A 16,168-nucleotide genomic window follows, 5' to 3' on the forward strand; every position below is an offset into this window, starting at 1 on the left:
TAAATCATCAATAATCACTCACAGTCACTCAATAATATATCTTCATTCATTGGTGCAATAGTTACGTCTTCCAATCCAACACGGTGGTAGGTAAGCAAATGTATCTCCTCTTTGATGCAAGCAACACATTTGAATTTGGTAGTATTGTAAATCAAATGAAGCTCTGTGGCAGCCCTGCTAGGTGATGAAAAAAGAAGGCTAGGCATGGGAGGAAGGCAGGCATTGTCTCCAATGTTCTGAAGGGAATGGGGCAACTTATTCACTGCACACTGATCCAGCGCAAATACAGCCATATCCGTGCCTAAAAATGGTAGGATTGTATGTCAGACACAAATATGATGTTCCGCTAGCTATTTAATTTTTTGGGGCAATGCAGTTTGACGATAAACAATTCAAAAGTTCTATGGTGGCCTACTCAGTCATAGAAGTAGAGTTCATCCTCAAATTCAGGGAGCTCATCCAGAAGTTGGTCAGCTAACACACTTGAGTCTGACCAATCATCCTCTTCCTTCTGTGGTATTTCAGGAACAGTGTAATTATGTGCTATGAAATGTTTGGTTCATTTTGATCATGTTAATGGAAAAAAGGAATGAAAGTTGACAGTATTTTTTTGTACTGTGGATTAAGTATTGTGGCACAGATGTACTCTTTGGATGTCATAATGTCTCTTTGCAGCCTTGTACTAACAGCCAAGTAAAGGATTAAGCTCTCAAACAAGGTATGCGCTTCTGCATTTTCATTCACACCTGCAAACCATTGCAAGACCTTTTTTGACTGGTCCTGTACCAGATGCACCAGCATGATAGCTTGGCTCACCGTACTGTACTCCTTGCTGACTTCCCACATGAAAACTTCAAAAGGAAGGAGCATCCATGTCAGGCATTTGACTAGGCCCCCTTTGTCTGCATCCGCTTGTTTGCACCCCCTCCTCTTTTTGAATGACATACTCATTAATCTATCTGTACTGCTCAGAGAAGTGTTGCAACGTGTTGGCACCTCCTGTACGAGGGCTTTAACTGGTACTCTATTGGCACACTGAATGATCCTCAACTGCTTCCAGGATTTGAAAGAATGGCTAAAATCCGTGCAGATTTTTTCTGCAGATGGTCAGTGTGCTACTGACTATGTCTTCTTTTTTGAGAAAGTCCTGCACAAACAGGTTGATGCAGTGCGCCAAACACAGGACCCTGAAACAGCCACCATTTGCCATGGCTTTAACTATATTACTGACATTGTCCAAGGCAACAAATCCAATTCTGAGACCTCTGTGTAAAACACCTTGCTGTTAAAGTCTGTATGGGTTTTCTCCATGGCAAACATGGCTACTGTTGCATGCTGCTGAACACCCTTAAAAGCTTCTTCACTGCTAAGACCTGTAAATAGCTGTTGCCTAAACCCCACAAAGCAAATCCAGTGTGCAGTGAGACCCATGTAATCAGCTGCTTGACAATTGGTCCATGTATCTGTCGTCAGGGGGCGAGAGTGAACAGCACTCTACTGCAAAGCTTGTCTAGCCAATCAAAGCACATTGTGGTGGAGCACTGGGTCAGCAACTCTGGCAAAATAGGTCCAACTAGCAACCTTCCATTTCGGGCAGATGGCAAACTCTACAAATCCCACTCCATCCACAAAAGAAAAAAGGAAAAGTTCCAGCTCTAACATTTAAGCCAGCTTCTCATTCTGCAAACATGCCACTGGGTGGTTACTTTCAAAGGGCCCTTCCTGCCTAGACATGCCTGTAATGGTAGGCTAGATTTATTTATTTTCTGGTGCCACTGAGGCAGGTGACTTCAAAAACTAGGAGTGGTAGACTCAATGTGCATCCTGGGGCAGGCACTGTATGCTGTGGTGTCTCCATCTGACGCTTGTGTCAGTTCAAGGCTGTTAAGGTGGGTGATACTGGTGCACTGCTGTGGACAGGGCTGCTTAGTATAACGCTACCACCTTTTCCTTCTCTTCACCTTCACCTCCCACTGTGATTGGAGCTGATTTCCCTCTCTCATTACCACTTCCACCTGCAGCAACTTTTTTAAGGTACTCCTCCCACCGGATTGCTTGTGTGATGTTTTTTATATGGGTCGTTTGGCCTCCAGTACCATAGTGTGAACCAGGCTTACCTTGACAAACACTCATGTGGCAAAAGGAGCATATTGCAATGTTATTCTCCTGCTTGATAATCATAAAGAAGTCCCAAAGTGGTGAGGAGAACTTTTTTAGGGGGCCACTGGTGCCAATGCCCGAAGAACTGGACGCAGGTGGATGTGTCAACAATTGCCCCCTTGCAGTGTTTACTTTGCCTGAGGTAGTGGTGGATGCAGTTCTCAGCAGAGACCCTACAAATATGGATACTGGCGGTGGTAGTGAGGGCACCAATAGGAGGGATAATCATGATCTCAGTGTCCTCTAAGCCATCTTCCATGACAAAGACTGGCTTGTTCTACTCCTCCACTACCTCCCATTCCATAACTCTATGATTTTCAGGAACTTTCCTTTTCCTTTGTATCTCATGGCGGGTCTCAGACTCAGCCGGGGTCCAACCCATGTCCAGATCATCAGACCGGGGGCTTGGAGAAGATGGAGGAGTACCTTCCTTTTTTGGGTTGGAGCTCAGGAAGGCAATGATTAAAGCCAATGGTTCAAGAACAGGTACATCTTGCTCAGGAGGAAGCTCAACCTGTTCCTACTTGAGGAAGATCGACTATTACTGGCTGCAGCTCTTCCTGTTGTCCACTTTGCTCAGTTTGCTGTGACAACTGCGTTCTAGTTTGTGGCTGAGACAACTCCAGTTCAGATTCACTGCTCGGTGACATGATTGCAGTGGCTGCCTCGCTGACAGACATGGTTTGGGGCTTAGAATGGGGTGGTGTTGTTGAAGTGGGAGCACTGCACACAGCTTTATGGCCGTAGGATGGTGCGGTACACATGTGTCCTGAAAAAGATATGAGGCAGCACACCAGTGGTGGAAACCTGCTTCTTCTTTTCGCACTCAGAGGCCACGTTCTTGGCAGCACCTTTCTTTGGGGCCATCTTCCAATTCTGACAGTTGGAAGTGCTACTTAGCTGCAAAAGCAGAAGAGATTTGAGGGCTCACTTGTTGTGGTCACATCACTTTGTGCCCGCCTTCAGTCTGGCAGTATTCTCTGGGTCTTTTTCACCTAAAAGCAAACAGCAAGAAAAGCATAAAGTGAAACATGCCATTTTTGTAGTTTTATTTTCATTATTCATAGTGCAGACAATTTAATTTAGTGTAGCTAGTTTATCCATTCAAGTCAAACCGGACCACCATAACATAATGTTAATTTTTAATCAGGATCACAACATAGAGATGCAATGTTTCTCTTTAGGTGCATCTAAGGGGAGATATCTATGGCAGGCAGGGGGGTCCAGGGAAAATGTATCTCTAAAAAATGAATGTTGGTGTGCACCAATGGCAGGCAGGGGTCCAGAGGAAAATGGAATAATCCTTAAAAATAAATGCTGGTGTGTGTCTATGTCAGGCAGGGGGTCCAGAGGAAAATGGAATAATCCTTAAAAAATGGATGCTGGTGTGTGTACAGTTGTGCACCTATGGCAGGCAGGGGTTTCAGGGGAAATGAGTAATAACAATATTTAACAAGCATTGGAAATGCATTAGGTTTTGCCTATGCGATTAATAATAAGCTGTTTTTTGTTGTAAGTTGTAGCTACATTAACATTGTTCCTTTAAAAATATGGAATCACGTGGAAATGTATGTTACCAAGGATGGATGAAAAGGCTGGCTGAATGGCAGGTGTTTTTCGTATGTAGTTCAAGGGAGGGTTCTACTGTCAGTGAGGAGGTGAGTTGCAGAATGTCAGATATTTGCATGTGTTTGGTGAGTGTGATGATTTTGGTAGCAGGACAATAAGTATTTGTAATTTTCGATCTACAGAAAAGGAGCTGGAGGCTAATTACACTGGATGTTGTGCCTCGCTCCAAGACTCGAATCCTGATTGCAACGGCACACATTAGTTCCCCCTTGCAATGCACACTCACTAGTCCCCTCTGGCTGAATCAGGCATCCACTCTACTACTCCCTTTTGTTGCGGAGGCCGGCGCTTTCATCAGCCTGCCTTTGTATCCTTTGTATGCCCTCCTTCAGAAAAAGTACCAATGCCTGAACCAGTATACCACTGAAGCAAACTCCATTAGTCCTCAATTGATTGTCATGCCATTAGAAGCAGGCCTGTCTTTGGCCTTTCTTTCTCACTCCTGTTAGACGTGGCATCCTTGGCGTGATCCCCCTAACTTTTTGCCTCTGCTTCCCTAGTTGTGGATGTGTGCTGGACTCTGTTTTTGATACTCTGGGCACTTTACCTCTTCTAAACAATGCTAAAGTGCAAGTGCTCCTATGTAAAATGTATGTGTAATTGGCTTATCCATGATTGGTGTATTTGATTTACTAGTAAGTCCCTAGTAAAGTGCACTAGAGGTGCCCAGGGCCTGTAAATCAAATTCTAGTAGTGGGCCTGCAGCACTGGTAGTGCCACCCATGAGTAACCCTGTAAACATGACTCAGACCTGCCACTGCAGTGTCTGTGTGTGCAGTTTTAAGCTGCCAATTAGACTTGACAAGTGTACCCACTTGCCAGGCCTAAACCTTCCCTTTTCATACACGTAAACCTCCCCTACGTAGGCCCTAGATAGCCCCATGGGGCTGTTGCAAGTCCTATCTCTCTCATAGGTTAACATGGGGGATGCCTTTAAATAACTTTAAAGTGCAGAGGTGTAGGGTCTTTTAACTCACAATTTAAAAATACATATTTTAGTGAAGTTGGTTTTTAGATTGTTGTTTGAAAATGCCACTTTTAGAAAGTAGGCATTTTCTTGCTTAAACCATTCTATGACTCTGCTTGTTTGAGGATTGCCTGTCTGGGTCAGTTTGACAGTTGGGCTGCTTGTGAATCCCATCTAGACAGTGAGACAAAGGGAGCTGGGGTGTAGCCTGCATATCCTGATGAGCCATCTGTGGTAGAGTGGAGGGAGGAGTGGTCACTCAACTCACATCTGAATGGGCTGTGCCTGCCCTCTCACAATACCATCTCCAACTCCCTGGTATGTGTCTGGGGCCTGGCCTAGGCAAGGCAGGATCTTGTGAACAACAGAGACTTTCTTTTGAAATATGCCTACTTCAAGGGAAGAAAGGGGTATAAGTATTGGAGCCAAAACCCCTGAAAATTAGATCACTTCTGGAACCAAGAGGAACCTCTGCCAAGGAGAAGAGCTGAAGAGCTGAGGAGGAGTGCTGCCCCTGCCTGTAACTGTGCTTTGTTGGGCTATCCTGCAGTTGCTGCTTCTGCCTTTGAAAGGGGACAAAAACTGGACTTTGTGATATATTCCTACTTGTGAAGAATCTCCAAGGGCTTGAACTGAGCTTGCCTCCTGTTATGAAGTCTCAGGGTCATCAAAGTCTTCCTCTGCCATCAGCTGGACTCTCTGATGAGACTCATGCCCTGACAAGTGGTGCCCTATCCAGTCCCTGGGCCCTTGAAAGGTGACGTTGGCAGAACAAGAGCTGAAAATCCACACACAGAACGCTGTGCAGGGACAATTTTGATGCACCATCTGCAAAGCGGCTGATAAACGGTGCACCGCTGGCTTCACAGCTAAACTTGATGCTCCACCTGCATCATGGATGGGAGATCTAAAACAGTGCGATCAGATTTTCCACTCATCATCCCCGGGCGCCAATGTCAACCCGACTCTGTGCAGATTTGAGGTGCCCTGTCCGGAAATCGACGCATCGCTGAACCAACTGGAGAAGAAATGAGGAAGGAATCAACGCATCAATACCTTTTCCCATGCACGCTCTCCCGTTCGTCTTTATTTTTACGCTAACCAGGTACTTTGTGCAAAATCAACATTTCCCTTGTTTTCTATTGAGTAAGATTCTTTTGAAAATTCATATTTTAACTTGTGCATGTTGGATTATTGTTGTTTTGGTAGTGTTTGATGTAGATAAATATTGTCTACTTTTCTAAAATGGTTTGGCGTCCATTGTGTAGTGTTTTCACTGTATTACTGTGTGTGTTGATACTAATACTTTACATATTGCTTCTATGTTATGCCTGCTTGCTCATGCCAAGCTACCAAGAAGGTGGGTGGGTTAGCCAGGTGTGTTTCTCCTTTGCCTTGACTAGAGTGAGGACCCTTGATTGGACAGGGGGTAACCTGACTGCCAACCAAAGACCCCATTTCTAACAACTCCCCACATTTTATGCATCTCACGTTATATTAACACCTTCACTGTGCATCATGCTTGCTTACTTGTGACGTACTAGTATTTGAAAGGCTGTGGCCAGTAATAACTTGAAAAGGTAGCGAAGTGAAGATGTGTGAATTAATCTTAGTAATGTGGTCCACTCCTGGAGTGAAGGTAGACTACCACTTGTTAAGGGTATTTATTCTGGACTACATTTCAGCCGGAACCATTTGCAAAGCAGCCTTCGTTCTGACCCATTAGGAGCAGCCAGCCTGAACTGCCAGGTCCCAACCCCCACTAAAGAGGAACACAAGTGATACATATTTGCTTATGGCCATGCTGGGCCTTTACAGTAAGGCAAAGCTTTGGCCCTATCACTAAGGGCAGTGGAAAAAAATTGTTTATGCAACATACGTTTTCTGCATAAATATGAAACAATTAACAAGAGTGTGAAATACCACAGAAGCCACATAACAAACGTTTACTGCCTATTTTCAGCTGTTGATGTCACAAATTTGAATTTAAAGAGTAGGTAATGGGGCGTCTGGAAACAAAAAAAACTAAATGCTTAACTGTAATTCCAAGAGGGTGGCTAGAATGAATACTTCTTTCATTTTCACTATGAACACAAATTTCTATTCATTTCATGACACTTTTCATAGCTTTAGTTATTTCAAGAGGGCGCTCAGACTTTTAAAGAGACAGGAGCCTGCTGATTCCCTCTATAAGTTCCAGGGTCTTGAATCCTTATATAACATTTGGCGAAAAATATACATACTAAATATGAAATGTACCTTACTGTTTTTATTGGAATAAAGTGCTGCCCAAAACATCTCTTTCCTTGCTGCACAGCGTAATCAAACCTGTTGCATAATTGGTCCTACTTTGCGTCATAATTTCAATGGGCCTGCCTTTGTTGTAATGAGCAACGGGACGGTTTTCTGAACATAGCCTTTGTTTTTAAGGTGTTGCACAGACAAAAACAAAAGGGCAATGGATGGAGTACATGAACTAAACTCAACTACTGATTAATTAATCTTTGCCAGATTATATACATTTTTTGCTCACTGTGCCTTTACCGTATCTAATCTGGCAACACTGTAAACTGTGTGGGTACAACTGTGGGAAACCTAGAAAACCATAACAGACCTCGAAGTCACAGGAATGACATATGACTTTTCGGTGACCCTGAAACAAAAGAAGGACTTACTGATCGCCTTCCTCTTAACGTTTACTATGCAGCTACTACAAATAGATCCAATGTGTCCACAGTGCATGTGCCTTTAACCCCTTCTGTAACCATTACGTCCTGGGCACAGAGCCCAGAGGGAGCGCTAGCACTCCCTTTGTGGGGTTCCCCCCCACCCCCTAAGGCAGGGATGGAAGGGGAAGCCCTTCTCCTTCCACCCCCGACCCCCCACCCCCTGTGACGTCAGCGCGCGATCGCACGCTGACAATCACAGAGGCCTCCTCCCATTGCGCTGGAAGCTCAGCTTCCAGCGCGATTGGAAGAGAAATGAGAAAAGAATTTCCTTCCCTTTGAAGTCTCTCCGAGCAAGCAATCCGGCTGCTAAAACGCCCACTAGACACCAGGGATATATTTTTGTACAGGAAATTGGCATGAGGGAGCGACCCCTTGGGCAAGGGTCGCTCCCAGGGGGGGATTTTTTTTTTAAGGCCTTTTGTGCAAGGCAGATCGGCCTATTATTAGGCCGATCTGCCCCCAGGGGGGGGCAGAAACCTCTAGGCACCAGGGATCATTTTTTTTTGTTTTGGTTTTGTTTTTGATTGTTTTTTTTTTTTTAGAGGTGGGGAGCGACCCCTTAGGCAAGGGTCGCTCCCCTATGGGGCAAATTATATTTAGGCCATTTCTGCCCACTTTGGGGGCAGATAGGCCAATTTTAGGTGGGGGCAGAAACAACTAGGCACCAGGGATCTTTTTTTTTGCGCCAATGTCACTGAAGGGGAGCGACCCCGTAGGCAAGGGTCGCTCCCCGGGGTGGTGAGGGGAGCAAATTTATTTTAGGCCATTTCTGCCCCCCCTGGGGGCAGATCGGCCTATTGTTATTAGGCCGATCTGCCCCCGGGGGGCAGAAAGCCCACCAGAGGCCAGAGAAGCTTTTTTTTCAAAAATAAGAGGGTGGGGTATTGCCATAACCCCACCCCAAATAAATGGGGCCAAAGTTGTTCTGCCCACCAGTGGGCAGATGGGGCAATTACCCCTGATCCACAGCCCGGGGGGCAGAAAGTCTACTAAATGCCAGAGAATTTAAAAAAAACAAAAAATATTGGGGTGGTTGAGACCAACCAGTATGGGTCTGGTTACGCCCCCACCGCAACTGAGGGGGTAACAGTCTTTCAGCTCTCCCCCACACTCTAAAACATCTTATCCCACACAAGCAAGAAGACATTTGATTATTTTGGGTTTTAGTTTTACATTTAGGCCATGAGAACTTGGCTTACTCTCAAAATTGTCCCACTTGGAATGGTGAGGGCTGTACTTTATGGACTTTGGGACGCTGCCAAGAAGAAAAATCCACAAGACCTAGACACAGCTGAAAACTAACCATCTGGGTGATTCCAGGGTGGTGTGTTTCACATGCACCCCGCACCATTTTCGTACCCACAATCCCCTGCAAACCTCCAACTTTGCTGGAAATCACACATTTTTCCCACGTTTTTGTGATGGAACCTTCCGGAATCTGCAGGAATCCACAAAATTCCTACTACCCAGCATTGTCTCTTCTATACTGATAAAAATTCTGCTGCACTTGTCAGCCTAAAAATGTTTTTTTGCAAACTGCCCTTTTGGGCCCCCTTTGTTCCCCCCAATATCGACATGTTTTTGGCTCTTCCCTTTCACAAGCACTTGGCCCACCTACACAAATGAGGTATCATTTTTACCGGGAGACTGAGGGGAACATTGGGTAGTATGAAATGTGTCCCAGTGTGGTGATCCCACACAGAAATGTGGGAAAAATGTGATTTTTTAGCTAAATTTTAGGCTTGCTGAGGATTCTGGGTAAGAAAACATTGGGGGATTCACGCAAGTCACCCCTCACTGCTGAGCCCAGGACCAAAAACGCAGGTGGCCCCCTGCAAAAACAGGTAGTTTTGTATTTGATAATTTTGATGTGTCCAGATAGTGTTTTAGGGCATTTCCTTTTGTGGGCGCTAGGCCTACCCACACAAGTGAGGACCATTTTTATCGGGAGACTTGGGAGAACGCTGGGTGGAATGAAATTTGTGGCTCCTCTCACATTCCAGAACTTTCTGTCACCGAAATGAGAGGAAAAGGTGTTTTTTTGGTCAAATTATGAGGTTTGCAAAGGATTCTGGGTAACAGAACCTGGTCAGAGCCCCACAAGTCACCCCATCTTGGATTCCCCTAGGTGTCTAGTTTTCAATAATGTGCTGGTTTGCTAGGTTTCCCCAGGTACCGGCTGAGCTAGAGGCCAAAAGCCACAGGTAGGCACTTTATAAAAAACACCTCTGTTTTCTGTGAAAAAATTTGATGTGTCCACGTTGTGTTTTGGGCCATTTCCTTTTGTGGGCGCTAGGCCTACCCACACAAGTGAGGTACCATTTTTATCGGGAGACTTGGGGGAACACAGAATAGCAAAACAAGTGTTATTGCCCCTTGTCTTTCTCTACATTTTTTCCTTCCAAATGTAAGGTAGTGTGTATAAAAGACGTCTATTTGAGAAATGCCCTGTAATTCACATGCTAGTATGGGTACCCCGGAATTCAGAGATGTGCAAATAACCACTGCTTCTCAACACCTTATCTTGTGGCCATTTTGGAAATACAAAGGTTTTCTTGATACCTATTTTTCACTTTTTATATTTCAGCAAATGAATTGCTGTATACCCGGTATAGAATAAAAACCCATTGCAAGGTGCATCTCATTTATTGGCTCTGGGTATCTAGAGTTCTTGATGAACCTACAAGCCCCATATATCCCTGCAACAAGAAAAGTCCAGCTGACGTAACAGTATATTGCTTTCAAAAATCTGACATTGCAGGAAAATGTTACAGAGTAAAACGTGGAGTAAAGTGGCTGTTTTTTTCACCTCAATTTCATTTTTTTTTTATTTCAGCTGTTATTTTCTGTAGGAAACCCTTGTCGGATGTACACAAATGACCCCTTGCTGAATTCCGAATTTTGGCTACATTTCAGAAACGTTTAGCTTTCTGGGATCCAGCATTGGTTTCTCACCCATTTTGGTCACTAACTGGAATGAGGCTGAAAGCACAAAAAATAGTAAAAAGGGGGTATGTCCCAGTAAAATGTCAAAATTGTATTGAAAAATTGGGTTTTCCAATTTAAGTCCGCCAGTTCCTGAAAGCTGGGAAGATGGTGATCTTGCCACCACAAACCCTTTGTTGATGCCATTTTCAGGGAAACAACCACGAGCTGCCTTCTGCAGCCCTTTTTTCCCATTTGTTTGAAAAAAACAAAATTGTCACTCTATTTTGGCAAATTTCTTGGTCTCCTTCAGGGGAACCCACAAAGTCTGGGTACCTCTAGAATCCCTAGGATGTTTGAAAAAAAGGACGCAAATTTGGCGTGGGTAGCTTATGTGAACAAAACGTTATGAGGGTCTAAGCGCGAACTGCCCCAAATAGGCAAAAAAAGGGTCGCACAGGAGGGGGAAAAGGCCTGGCAGCGAAGGGGTTAAACTGTGTGTGAGAGACTCATCTACGCCGTTAACTTGCTCTGTTACTAGCAGTCAAAAATGCTCAATGAAGCAGCAAAGAAACTCACCATTTACATCTGAAAGGCAAACAATCTCACTATCAGCTGATTTCTTTTATTAAATGCAAATCACAAAGCAGAAATTCTTAGCTCTACACCCACTTCTGAAAAAACTAGATTCGGACCAATGGATCTAGCAATAAAGATTCTCAGGACCAAAGGCAAAATAAGAGAATTTTTACAGCTGGCGGAACTGGAATAATCGTTAGCACAGATGCATCCATATCCGGTAGTTATAGATACAAATCTCCAATCGATGGGCGTGGCACCAACTTCAGCTTTGGAATCGACGCCACGTGCACACAAGAGCAGAGAAATGGACTGAGATCGTAAAAATGAAACGTCCCCTGCAGTATCTGAGAGAAATAAACACAGCGCAAGCGCTGTGCTTGTTTACCTAATCCCTCCGTGGCTGCATGCATTTCAGGGGAGCATGTTAAAGGCAATCTTTGAGGCATCACAACCACGCTTAAAATGCCTGCAGCCACATTGAGATTAGGTAAACAAGCACAGCGCAAATGATGTGCAGGGTAAATATAAAGATAAGCACAGTGCTAGTGCTGTGCAGGGTAAACATTAAAAAAGGTTCACAAAAGTGAATAAAACAGTACTTGGGCCTTGGGACACTAGTAAGAACAAACACAAGAGGAAAAAGCATTGGTAAATGCAGGAGAAATGCTACAGTCAATGGAAATGGAGGAAAAGTAACTAGCAAGCACAGGAACCAATGAAAAGCAAGTAAAGCAAGGGAGGCCGGATGAAAGCCCCTTTTAGAATTTGTACTAAATACAGTAGATTTCTCTATTCTGTGCAGGTAAAACTTAAAAAGGGATGCTTGTGTGCAACACGCATGCACAGCAGGCAAGGGCTGGATGAAGCAAAACATTTTTTTTTAAGTTTACAAAATAAAAAGAAAGAAGTAAAAAATAAATTAATATTTAAAAACATAGCTGAAATATTAAAAAAATAAATATTTAAAAAATAAAAAATAAACAACAAAGAATTAAAAAATTTAAAAATAATAAATAAATTAAAGACATAAAAAATAAATTTAAATTTATTTATTTTTAAAGCTGGTGTACTGGGGCAATGAGGAACCCAATGGGATTTGGGAGGTAAGGAGGTGCAGGTGAAAAATGGGAAAAATGCATTATTAAACATTGTTCATACATATACTGCAATGATCCTCAAGTATATTCATTAAACTGAACACATGCAGGCCTACGGCAAAAGCCTACTGCCTACATGGTCAAACAACAAGCAAAGAACTATGGACAACAAAGAGGAACACTATGCCGGCCTATGACAAAAGCACACTAGCTGGCTGCACAAAATGCCCACCGGACACTTGGTCAAACAACAAACAGCAAGCAAGCAGGCACTGAGGAGCAAAGGACACATGCAGATCTCTGGCAAAAGCAAGGCATACTGGCTTGCAGCATAAAATGGGTGCTGGATGTATGGTCAAACAGTTTCAATAAACAGCAAGCAAGGAGGCATTGAAGAACAAAGAACACAAGTAGGACTGTGGCAAAAGCAAAGCACACTGGCTGGCTGCAGAAATTGACCCCTGGACACATGGTCAAATAACATCAACAACGGTCAGTTGGAGAACAAAGAACACATGGAGGCCTATGGAAAAAGCACACTGTCTATACAAAAAAGGGCACTGGCCACACAGTCAAGCAACAAGCAAGAAGGCATGGACAACAAACAAGAACACATGCAGGCCTATGGCAAAAGCAAAGCACATTGTCTGGCTGAACAAAATGGCTGCCCGCCACATAGTCAAACAGCATCAATAAACAGCAAGCAAGAAGGCATAGAGTGATAAAGAACACATGCAGGCCTATGCAAAAGTAAAGCACACTGGTTGGCTGCACAAAACAGCCACTGACCACATGGTCAAACAACAACAATGAAGGCGGCATGGAGAATAAAGAACACATGGAGGCCTATGAAAAAAGCACAACAGCTGGCTGCATAAAATGTCTGCTGGCCACATGGTCAAACAACAGCAAGCAAGGAGTCAATGGAAAACAAAAGCAGCCACATGCACTCCCCAGTATCACGAAAATGTGCCAGATGGCTCTTTGGTGGCCAGCAGCCACGCGAGCGTCCAGCAAATCTCGGGTGCACTCACAAGCGGCCCACAAATCTCATCACACACACTCAACAACCCTCAAGCATGTGGGCAGAAACAAAATTCTGCCATGCGCCGGATGGCGAAATGTAGAGGGATTCCGATTATATGGTTAGCGCACAGTTCACGAATTCCACAACTCTGCCGGCAGAGTGGAATTTTTTGCCCACACCTTGTCTTTACCCTTCTATTCTGAAGCTAGAGGTAAAATAAATGGGGACTAAATTGAACATTTCATAGTACAAAAGTTTGTCCCACTTAATTTACTCCAGTGGCTACATTGATTTCAAAGATGCCCATCCCGAGTTCTCAATCAGCAAGTCAACTTGTAGAGCACATACGTAAGTAAAGCAAGGCTACACTTGTTCTAATCAATGATGCTGGAGCAGTTTTTTGATTGTAGGGGCTGGATAGAGACATCAAGTCACTAAATCCAAATTCTTCTTAAAGAGAATGTCTACTTAATGACGGATTCCTCTTTACTGAGTTGGGTGAAGAAGTGTGAAGGCCAATAGTGCATCTCGGGCCAATATTAATAAATTTATGGCTAAAATGAGGAATGCGGGTTATTGTCCTGAAATCTCCACTTTGGTCAGGATTCCAGCTTGTGTGAAAATACCTGAATATGTCACCAGAACACATTTTGTGAGGTGTAACTTTGTATAATTTGTACAGGGAAAATCCCACAATATTCTGTGAGCATTGCAGCTTGAAACCGAATAAAACATGTTCTATTATCATGTTATATGTAGACCTCAGAATAAGTAGATAATACTGAACTAGGTAAAATGCAGCAGAGCTGTATTTATTAGGTACAGTATGACCTCTTCAGATACCGTAATGAGCCCTACCTTGTTTCAAGTTTGCTCCTGAAGCCTTCTTTCACACACTCTTCTACCCCAACAAGAGTGTCACTAGGGTCAAGTTAGAAAATGCCTTCATTTTTAGGTCTTGCCTACACAGTGCATGTGCTTTGCTGCATGACATATTGTTTACAATTCAGTGGGCTCACAACTAACCCTCACTGTTGGTTCTTTTAATTGTTATTCTAATTTGTAATGATTGCTTAGCTGCCATGGGCTTCCCTTCCTTTCTTGTGCTAGCTCCTCGCTGGAGCATTACCCAAGTCATCTATGTTCTTCCTTGTCTTTTTGCAATGCACTTCTTTTTTTTTTATTTTATAAGAGTTTTGGTATAATTCCTGGGCAAGCAATGTTCTTTCCTACTTTCAACACAGGCATAGAGCTTCCTATTTATTTTGCTTTCACCCTATCTGCCATCTCTATTGACACTTTAGTTATTTACACTCACAACTGTACTAATCTGTGCCACTCAACTCTACTCTATTCCACTCCACTCCATGACACTCTACATCACTCCACTCTGCTCTACTCTACACCACTCCACCTCATTCTATGCCATTCTATGCCACCTAATTCTATGCCATTCTACTCCACTCCACTCTACATCACTCCACTCTATACCACCACACTCTATGAAATTCCACTCTACACCACACTACTTCATGCCACCCATCTCCACTCTACTCTATAACACTCTAGTCTATGCCACTTGGCTTTCCATGGCAGTGTGTGCCAATCTACTTCTGCCAATCAACACCACTCAATTCCACTCTAAAACACCCCACTTTACACCACTCTGCTCTAAGCCACTCTGTGTGATGCAACTCTACTCAACGTCACTCCTATCTACTCTGTCACTCCACACCACTTTAAAACAATCCACTCTACTATACACCACCTTACAACACACCACTCTATTCCACACCACACCTCTCTATGGGCCAGATGTAGTAAGCTGTTTGCATGGTGCTAACTGCGAAAATCGCAGTTTGCACCATGCAAAAAGCCTTTTGCGATGCACATTCACAATTTGCGAGTCGGTACCGACTCGCAAATTGTGAATGCGACTCGCAAATAGGAAGGGGTGCTCCCTTCCTATTTGCGACTCGCATCGCAATTCGCAGTTACCACCAGTGTCACACTGGTGGTAACTCATTCGCAAAAGGGAAGGGGTCCCCATGGGACCCCTTCCCCTTTGTGAATGTTGCCCAAAAGGTTTTTTCAGAGCAGGCAGTGGGCCAATGGACCACTGCCTACTCTGAAAAAACGAAACCAAATGGTTTTGTTATTTTTTTTTATTTTGCAACTCCTTTTCCTTTGAGGAAAACGGGCTGCAAAATAAATTTAAAAAACTGCTTTATTTAAAAAGCAGTCACAGACATGGAGGTCTGCTGACTTCAGCAGGCCACCATCCCTGTGATTGCAGGGACTCACAATGGGGTCGCAAAATGTGACCCACCTCATTAATATTAATGAGGTGGGTCTTTGCGACCCCATAGCGAATCGCAGACGGTGTCTGAGACACCGTTCTGCATCCGCATTTGCGATTCGGAAATTGCGAGTCTCACAGACTCGCAATTTTCAAATCGCAAATGCGGAAGTTGCTACATCTGGCCCATAGTCACTCTACTCTACACTACTCTATGCCACTCTACTCTATGCTACTCTACTCCACACCACTCTTATCTACTGTACACCACTCTGCTCTATACCACTCTACTCTATATCACTATATTCCATAACTCCACGTCACACCACTCTATGCCACTACACCCTCTCCACTCCACTCTACACTACTCCAGTGTGACTTCACTCCACTCTATACCACTCTAGTCTATGCCACTATACTCCAGTCCATTGTATGAAACTCCACTCTAAGCCACACCATGCCACATCACTCTACTCTAAACCACTCTAATCTCTAGACCACTCCACCCTATGCCACTCTACTCCACACCACGCTACTCTAAGCCACCCCACACTATGCCACTCTACACTATTTTATTATACGGCACTCTACTATATGCCACTTAATGCCGCTCCACTCTACCTCACTCTACTCAATGCCATTCCACACCTCTCTACTCCACTATATGCAACTCTAATGTATGCCATGCCACTCTACTGTAAACACCTCTACTCTACACCACACCACTCCACACACTGCCACTCTACACCACTC

This window comes from Pleurodeles waltl, chromosome 11 (assembly GCF_031143425.1).
Source record: "Pleurodeles waltl isolate 20211129_DDA chromosome 11, aPleWal1.hap1.20221129, whole genome shotgun sequence".
Lineage (NCBI taxonomy): Eukaryota > Metazoa > Chordata > Amphibia > Caudata > Salamandridae > Pleurodeles > Pleurodeles waltl.